Source organism: Bufo bufo, chromosome 8 (assembly GCF_905171765.1).
Source record: "Bufo bufo chromosome 8, aBufBuf1.1, whole genome shotgun sequence".
Taxonomy (NCBI): Eukaryota; Metazoa; Chordata; class Amphibia; order Anura; family Bufonidae; genus Bufo; species Bufo bufo.
Window position 1 is genome coordinate 99,498,856 of NC_053396.1, and position 10,605 is coordinate 99,509,460.

Below are 10,605 nucleotides of genomic sequence, written 5' to 3' on the forward strand. Positions count from 1 at the left end.
ATATATATTTATTACTGACAATATACGTGTCAGCTATGCAGCATCCATGTGTATGTGTGTGTATATATATATGTATATATATATATATATATATATATATATATATATATATATATATATATATATATGAGAAATGGCGGCACTGGACAAAAGTGCTTAGGCGGGTGCAATGTTCAATGGGGACTGACCATAAGCCCCAAGATAATATGGAAAAACGAACTGCACTCCAAAAAATAAATAAAAAAAAGATCATTTATTGACCCATGCGGTGCAACGTTTCATCTCTGAACCTAGAGCCTTTCTCAAGCTTGAGAAAGGCTCTAGGTTCAGAGCCGAAACGTTGCACCAGAAGGGTCAATAAATGATCTTTTTTTGATTTATTTTTTGGAGTGCAGTTCGTTTTTCCATATTATATATATAGCAGGCTTAAACAGCTGAATATGAATAGTACATATGTACAATTATGCTCAGCGCTGTAACTGTACATATAAATTATAATTATACTCAGTATATTATCTATAGTATCATCTGAGACTGAGTATAATTATATATACAGCAAAAGCACTGAGCATAATTATATATATGCACATGTACTATGCAGCTATATATAGGCCTGCCATACTGTCTGTTTTTAACTTAATACTTCTTTAACTGTACCTAACCTGCTGGGGGGCCTGGGCTAGCCTAGTGCCACTTCCTGACTGAATCTGCTGGTGGAGGACCGGAGGCTGAAATCCTGGAGGATTCTGTGCCAGTGCAGTGAGTGACTGAGCAGACAGACTGGAGAGACTAAGAAAATGGCATCCGCCTCGCTCTTCTGCTCCCGCCTGAAGTAATGGACGCACGCAGCAGCGCTGCCTATGACGTCACCCCGCACAGCGCACTGGTCTTGGGGCGTTTCGGACATGCTGCCAGGCCCTGCCCCTTACAGCTTACAGGACAGCCGAGCCTGCAGCCAGAGGCCCAGAACCATTAGCAATATGGAGCCGCAGCGTAGTAGCACTTTTAACTTTGCCTGCGCTGCGCTCCCAGCCAGTAAATAGATGCCCACGGGCCACGGCGCCCCCCTCTTCTTGCTGGAGACATGCGCCCCGTGCGGTTGCACCCCTCGCCCGGCTGTAGAAACGGCCCTGTGGTGATGTTCCATGGGTCTCTCTCCTCTGTCCTTGTGCACAGATTTTTATGAACTCTGCCATGGGCAGGAGACTTACTCCTGTCAGCCAATGGCAGCAGAGTGACTGTGAAGCCTAGGGATTGGCCTCCAAGGGTTTTATGACCCCCATCAAAGTTCAGTTCCTACAATGAGGATTATACTTAAGCCTGTATCTCCCTGATACATCGGCATATTTTTATACAGAATACATATTTGCGATCCTTATTTATTTACATACAGAATGAGACCACACACGGTAATGCTGGGACCTGTAGTTCTTCTACCACCCATAGGTGAGCTACAGAATCACATCCTCTGGTCATATTTGATACCCAATTAACCACAATACTCTGTAGAGCCTGGATCTGGTGTCAGAAAGGGCATAAGTTGATTCATAACTGAAATATGAAAGTGGACTGGTTTTATGCCCAGAGCTAATTAAGGGCTATTAGCTCTCCTCAAACCAGACCTGGAAATTAATGACGTCACGCTCCAGCCAGGCTTGACAGCGAGCTGATCTTTATCTTATAGGACAAGATGAGCTGGGCCTGGGATAGCCTTTATGACCTTTTATAGCCGGCCTCACAGAGTAGTGGTAATAAAAGTGTCCATCTATATCATACTTGACCCAGGCTTCAGGAAGATGAGAGTTCACTGTTCTTTTACATAGGCCAGAAGCATACAAAATGGCTACCCAGAGGAATAATGTATGTATGCCGGCACAGTCACAATGTATGGTCAGCAGATGGTAGTATCCCGGATTCCATTATGATGTCACAATGTATGGTCAGCAGATGATAGTATCGAGGATTCCATTATGATGTCACAATGTATGCTCAGCAGATGATAATATGCCGGATTCAATTATGATGTCACAATGTATGGTCAGCAGATTATAGTATCCAGGATTCCATTATGATGTCACAATGTATGGTCAGCAGATGATAGAATCCCGTATTCTATTATGATGTCACAATGTATGATCAGCAGATAATAGTATCCAGGATTACATTATGATGTCACAATGTTTGGCTAGCAGATGGTAGTATATCGGATTCCATTATGACATCACAATGTATGGTCAGCAGATGATAGTATCACGGATTCCATTATGATGTCACAATGTATGCTCAGCAGATGATAGTATGCCGGATTCAATTATGATGTCACAATGTATGGTCAGCAGATTATAGTATCCCGGATTCCATTCTGATGTCACAATGTATGGTCAGCAGATGGTAGTATCCCGGACTCCATTATGAGGTCACAATGTATGGTCAGCAGATGGTAGTATCCCGGATTCCATTATGAGGTCACAATGTATGGTCAGCAGATGGTAGTATCCCGGATTCTATTATGATGTCACAATGTATGGTCAACAGATAATAGTATCCAGGATTCCATTATGATGTCACAATGTATGGTCAGCAGATGGTAGCATCCCGGATTCCATTATGACGTCACAATGTATGGTCAGCAGATGATAGTATCCCGGATTCTATTATGATGTTACAATGTATGGTCAGCAGATGATAGTATCACGGATTCCATTATATTGTCACAATGTATGCTCAGCCAATGATAGTATGCCGGATTCAATTATGATGTCACATTGTATGGTCAGCAGATAATAGTACCCTTGAGACAATTATGATGTCACAATGTATGGTCAGCAGATTATAGTATCCCGGATTCCATTATGATGTAACAATTTATGGTCAGCAGATGGTAGCATCCCGGATTCCATTATGACGTCACAATGTATGGTCAGCAGATGATAGTATCCCGGATTCCATTATGATGTCACAATGTATGGTCAGCAGATGATAGTATCACGGATTCCATTATGATGTCGCAATGTATGCTCAGCAGATGATAGTATGCCGGATTCAATTATGATGTCACAATGTATGGTCAGTAGATAATAGTACCCTTGATACCATTATGATGTCACAATGTATGGTCAGCAGATAATAGTATCCAGGATTACATTATGTTGTCACAATGTATGGCTAGCAGATGGTAGTATATCGGATTCCATTATGACATCACAAAGTATGGTCAGCAGATGATAGTATCACGGATTCCATTATGATGTCACAATGTATGCTCAGCAGATGATAGTATGCCGGACTCAATTATGATGTCACAATGTATGGTCAGCACATAATAGTATCCAGGATTCCATTATGATGTCACAATGTTTGGTCAGCAGATGGTAGCATCCCGGTTTCCATTATGACGTCACAATGTATGGTCAGCAGATGATAGTATCCCGAATTCCAGTATGACGTCACAAAGTATGGTCAGCAGAAGATAGTATACCGGATTCCATTATGATATCACAATGTATGGTCAGCAGATGGTAGTATCCCGGATTCCATTATGATGTCACAATGTATGGTCAGCAGATGGTAGTATCCCGGATTCCATTATGATGTCAAAATGTATGGTCAGCAGATAATAGTATCCAGGACTCCATTATGATGTCACAATGTATTGTCAGCAGATGGTAGTATACCAGATTCAATTATGACATCACAATGTATGGTCAGCAGATGATAGAATCCTGTATTCTATTATGATGTCACAATGTATGGTCAGCAGATAATAGTATCCAGGATTACATTATGATGTCACAATGTGTGGCTAGCAGATGGTAGTATATCGGATTCTATTATGACGTCACAATGTATGGTCAGCAGATGATAGTATCCCGGATTCCATGATGAGGTCACAATGTATGGTCAGCAGATGGTAGTATCCCGGATTCCATTATGATGTCACAATGTATGGTCAGCAGATGATAGTATCCCAGATTCCATTATGATGTCACAATGTATGCTCAGCAGATGATAATATGCCGGATTCAATTATGATGTCACAATGTATGGTCAGCAGATAATAGTACCCTTGATACCATTATGATGTCACAATGTATGGTCAGCAGATTATAGTATCCAGGATTCCATTATGATGTCACAATGTATCGTCAGCAGATGGTAGTATCCCAGATTCAATTATGACGTCACAATATATGGTCAGCAGATGATAGAATCCCGTATTCTATTATGATGTCACAATGTATGGTCAGCAGATAATAGTATCCAGGATTACATTATGATGTCACAATGTTTGGCTAGCAGATGGTAGTATATCGGATTCCATTATGACGTCACAATGTATGGTCAGCAGATGATAGTATCCCGGATTCCATTATGATGTCACAATGTATGGTCAGCAGATTATAGTATCACGGATTCCATTATGATGTCACAATGTATGCTCAGCAGATGATAGTATGCCGGACTCAATTATGATGTCACAATGTATGGTCAGCACATAATAGTATCCAGGATTCCATTATGATGTCACAATGTTTGGTCAGCAGATGGTAGCATCCCGGTTTCCATTATGACGTCACAATGTATGGTCAGCAGATGATAGTATCCCGAATTCCAGTATGACGTCACAAAGTATGGTCAGCAGAAGATAGTATACCGGATTCCATTATGATATCACAATGTATGGTCAGCAGATGGTAGTATCCCGGATTCCATTATGATGTCACAATGTATGGTCAGCAGATGGTAGTATCCCGGATTCCATTATGATGTCAAAATGTATGGTCAGCAGATAATAGTATCCAGGACTCCATTATGATGTCACAATGTATTGTCAGCAGATGGTAGTATCCCAGATTCAATTATGACGTCACAATGTATGGTCAGCAGATGATAGAATCCTGTATTCTATTATGATGTCACAATGTATGGTCAGCAGATAATAGTATCCAGGATTACATTATGATGTCACAATGTGTGGCTAGCAGATGGTAGTATATCGGATTCTATTATGACGTCACAATGTATGGTCAGCAGATGATAGTATCCCGGATTCCATGATGAGGTCACAATGTATGGTCAGCAGATGGTAGTATCCCGGATTCCATTATGATGTCACAATGTATGGTCAGCAGATGATAGTATCCCAGATTCCATTATGATGTCACAATGTATGCTCAGCAGATGATAATATGCCGGATTCAATTATGATGTCACAATGTATGGTCAGCAGATAATAGTACCCTTGATACCATTATGATGTCACAATGTATGGTCAGCAGATTATAGTATCCAGGATTCCATTATGATGTCACAATGTATCGTCAGCAGATGGTAGTATCCCAGATTCAATTATGACGTCACAATATATGGTCAGCAGATGATAGAATCCCGTATTCTATTATGATGTCACAATGTATGGTCAGCAGATAATAGTATCCAGGATTACATTATGATGTCACAATGTTTGGCTAGCAGATGGTAGTATATCGGATTCCATTATGACGTCACAATGTATGGTCAGCAGATGATAGTATCCCGGATTCCATTATGATGTCACAATGTATGGTCAGCAGATTATAGTATCACGGATTCCATTATGATGTCACAATGTATGCTCAGCAGATGATAGTATGCCGGATTAAATTATGATGTCACAATGTATGGTCAGCAGATGGTAGTATCCCGGATTCCATTATGATGTCACAATGTATGGTCAGCAGATGGTAGTATCCCGGATTCCATTATGAGGTCACAATGTATGGTCAGCAGATGGTAGTATCCCGGATTCCATTATGATGTCACAATGTATGGTCAGCAGATAATAGTATCCAGGATTCCATTATGATGTCTGTAAAGGGGGAATATTAATCACCAATATTTATGCAAATATAGATAATTAATATTCATAAATGGGAGGAGCCATCTAGTGATAACTCCGCCCATTTATGCCTTTATATAATAATAACAATACCTTTGCTATGCCTTACACTAATCACTTATGCTAACTGCATGCGCCTTACTAACTCGCTACCGCTAACAAGTACACGCTACACAAAAGGGTACAAATATAACAGTATTTATTACACCAAGCAATACACTAACAATACACTACGCACGCAGTACACTACAATACACTACGCACGCAGTACACTACAATGCAGCACTAAATATACAGTCCTGAACTACACTACACGTTCCCAATTCCACCCATCAACTAACTAGACAATTCACACATACAAGTATATTAACAATCCACCCCACCTGACTATATACTGTCCCTACGGGGTATGACGAAGGGTTATAAGGATTTGTTTGCAGAGCAGAAGCATGCTCTACAGGACCAGGGTAACCAAGGCAGGGAACCAGGGCCACCAGGGTACAGGGGTCTATGGGGGGGGTGTACCAGGGGAGAGCAGGCACACAGGGAACCAGGGGTTAATCAGGGTTAACCAGGGGTGTGGAGTTCCAGGGGTCAATAGGGGATCAGGGGATTTAGGGTTAGGTTTACAGGGAACAAGGGGTGTATAGGGTCAAGGGTATCAGGGACCAGGACTCACAGGGACCATGGTCCATAATAGGGTAGAGATAGGGATCAATGTAGGGGTAATAGGTAGGGTTGCACAGTTGGGTATGGAAGGGTTAGGGATCAGGGAATAAGGTGGTGATACTTATGTCCAGGGAGGGGTCCCGATCCTCACTGCGGCCTCGAGCGCCGATCGCGCTCTCCTAGATGAAGGGGGGGGTCCGGTCGGGCGCTCTGCTCTGAGCGCAGGGCGCGCTCTCCTCCACGTGGGGGGGGGGGGGGTCCCGCACTGCTTCGTCCGGAGCGCAGGACGCACTCCTCTTCAATGGTGGGAGCCCAGAACCTAACTGCCCGAGTGCCGGGGCCGCCGGATATTTGTGGTCAGGACCTAAACGAGTGGAAGATGCCCAACCACCACCCCCTACCTAATTGGCCTGAGGTGTGCCTTGGCCTCACTAGGTCGGTATGCCTGAAAAAGGGGGCATACCCTGAATGTGATGGTTGAATGACTGAATGAAGAATGGGAATGGGTGGGCAGGGGACGTCCAAATGCCGACGTGCTGCCTGGGAGAGCCGGACTGCTTAAGACAGGTACCGGCCCCTCCCACAAATCCAGGCTAGCCTGCGGCCAGCCTTAACACTTGTGGTCAGGACCTAAACGAGTGGAAGATGCCCAACCACCACCCCCTACCTAATTGGCCTGAGGTGTGCCTTGGCCTCACTAGGTCGGTATGCCTGAAAAAGGGGGCAAAACCCACCAGTGAGGGAAGGATTGGCCTGAGGTGCTACTCTGCCAATGTACTGAATGCTTGGACCAGCTCCGCTTGTGGCTCCGGGATATACCGTACAAAGCACCCCGAGCGCCAGCGCCCCAAGTGTTTAATGATATGCACAGGGACTCCATGCTTGGACGCTGCGGATGCCGCACCGATGCGGAAAGAATGCCCCGAGAATTGAGCCGGATTCAATCCTACACTGTTCAACAGGATGCAAATATGTTTGATGAACTGGCTGGACGTCAGTGGACCAACAGGGAATGGAAGTAATGGGTCGGTGGGGCTGTGAAGACTAAGGGCCAGCAAGAGGTTGTCCAAGACTTTCACTGGACACCATGCGTTTGTGGTCTGGAAGAACTTAACTACATGGCCGGGACCTACCTGCCTTGTTTTGTTGTGAGGCAACTGCAAATGAAAGTTACTGCCCATCCTGACTAAATCTCCCTTGCGGAGAGCCACCGCCCCTTGTCTGGCCTGTGTCACTTCACCTGGTCTTAAAAACCCGTAAAACGCCAAGTACATCGCCGCCTTGATCACCAGGCTGGGAAGGACTCCGAATGGTGACAATGTGAGAACTTCCGACAGGCTACGAAACGTGTCCCCCTTAATAGGTCGATAGACCGACTTGACCGTGACCTGGCTTTTTTGAATGCCTCTGAGGATGGCCTTGATCGGGTGAGCTGCAAATATAGAGGGTCTGCCTGGCTCTTGAAGTGCCAAAAAATGCTGCACCCCAGCCAAATATAGCCTAATGGTGTTGTAGGATAAAGCCAATACCGAATGACAATAAGACACGAAAGCCACCATGTACTTGACCTGACCTGTGTCACCTCTAGGATATGCCAACTGAAAGTTCGAAAAAACCACCCACGCTCGGCGGTACGACCGCAACGTACTGGCCGAAAAAGACTTGGTAATGAGTGAACTGGCGACCACCATCAGAGAGTCTAATCCAAGACCAGCAGCCGCCAGTCCGGTACCGGGGTGCCCACTGAGTCTGCTTCTGGGTTCTGTAAGAAAAAGCGAGAAAAATCAAAACGAGATAAAGCATCAGCTGCAACGTTGCTGACCCCGTCCAAAAACAGGGCATGAAAATGAAACCCCTGTTCCAGAGCTATCCAGGTCAATCTACGCATGAAAGACATGATGAGTAACAATTTAGATCTGCCCTTGTTAATGATCTCTGCGGTCGCCATGTTGTCAGTGTGGAAAACCACCGTGTGACCCGACCACCTATGCCCCCAGACTATAGCAGCTGCTACGATAGGATAGATCTCGAACAATGCCGACGTCTGAGAAAACCCCGGCAACTGTAGCACGTGTGTGGGCCATGAGCCGGCGAACCAATGTGAGCCCAATATGGCCGCGAAACCTACCGAGGCAGCCGCGTCTGAAAATACGTGTGGAGAAACAGAAGTGGCCCTCGGAATAAACATGGAAATGCCGTTCCACCCGCTGAGAAATCTGTCCCTCATGAACGGATCTGCTCGGGCGTTCGCATTAAGATGCACTGATGCGTCCAAATCACTGGTCTGTTGTAATAAGACTAGCAATCTTGAAATGAATGATCTACCCTGAGGAATGATCCTCATGGCAAAGTTTAACATGCCCAACAGAGACTGCAATTCTCTCTTGGTGCAAACCTGAGACATGAGCAAGGAACGGACACCTGATTTGATTCTGTCGAGTTTGTCTTGTGGCAGACTGGCTGACATGGCGCGTGAATCCAGAGAGATCCCCAAGAACGTGACAACCTGCGCAGGCCCTTCTGTTTTGTGTTTGGCCACTGGAATGTTTAACTCCTTGAAGACCTGCAAGAGAACCTGCAAGTCAACAGGCGCCTGTGAGGGTTCTTCGATCAACAGAAAATCATCCAGGTAGTGAATGACATTCTGGCAACCCTGTTCCAACAAAATCCATTCCAGTGCCTGCGCTAACCTGTCAAACAGACTGAGGCTGCTCTAGGAACCAAACGTCAACTTGGTGGCGAAATAGTACGCATCTCTCCATTTGATGCCATGCCACTGCCAGAGAGATGGGCTAATGGGCAGTAGTTTGAACGCATCAGAGACATCTGCTTTGGACAGCCAAGCCCCCCTGCCTGTCTGAAGAATGACCTGGATAGCCTGGTCTACGGAAGTATACTTCAAGGAAAATTCCTCGGACGGAATCAACGAGTTGAGACTTGGAACGTGGGAAGAATGTGGAGCAGACAAATCATAAATCAAACAAAAGTTATTGGAATATTTTCCCTGCACCACCCCCACCGGGCTCACCCTCCAAGTGCAGAAAGGAGGGGACTGGAAAGGACCAATGATGAAACCCTTGTCCAGCTCAACTGCCAAGAGTGAATCCACCAGACCAGCATGTTTAGAAGCCGACTGCAAGTTGGGGCATTCATGAGTCTGCTGGGGCAAGGTGATGAGCCCAGTGTGAAACCCCCGTGAAAACCCTTCCACCAGGAATGTACAGAACGGCTGAACCGGATGAAGCCGCGGCAGCTGGTCTAGTGCCTCCACATTCACCCGGCTCAGTCACGCCGGCTTCAATGTGAAGACCGTGACCGGATGTGCCCTAAAACATGTGGCACAGACATGCAGGAGCCTGCACTGGCTGAAGTTGCAGATGGCGTAGACCACTGCAAACAACACAACAAACACCACAAAACAACAACAACAAAACAAAAAAAAAAAACTAAGAAAGAAAAAGAGAAGGAAAAAAAAAAAAAAAACTGTTAACCCTACGACCTGCTGCCCGTAAGCTGACAGACAAGATGACGGAATCTAAGCCCCTCCCCTTCCCCGCCTCCCCAGCAGCGTGAAACGATTGAACGAAAAGCCTTCGAGGCTGACAGGGAGTATGATAGTCGTTTCCACTGACGTATGAAGCGAGCCCGAGTTTGTGTGAATCTGTGACGTGGCAGATTAATTAAAAACGAATACTGCGGGCTAACGAACCTACAGACGTGGTAGGTGATGTATGTAAGTATAGGATTTGTGGAAAACAGACCGTATGACGTATGACACTAGTCTACGAGATGAAACGGGGTGTGTATGTCGTGCGAGCGTGTAGCTATATTGGCGGATGTACCTATGCTAGAGGTGTATGGATGAAGCTTGGTGGATAAAGGTTCCCTTTTATTTATTTTTTTCTTTATTTGAACAACCCACTTTTTCTTTTTTTTTTTTTTTACTTTATTTAACAATCCACTTGTACCCTTTTTTTTTTTTTTCGTCAAACTGCCTGATGTGCGAACTATGTGTCTAAGGTATGTATGTAGTGTATGTGATGAGTGTCAAACATATG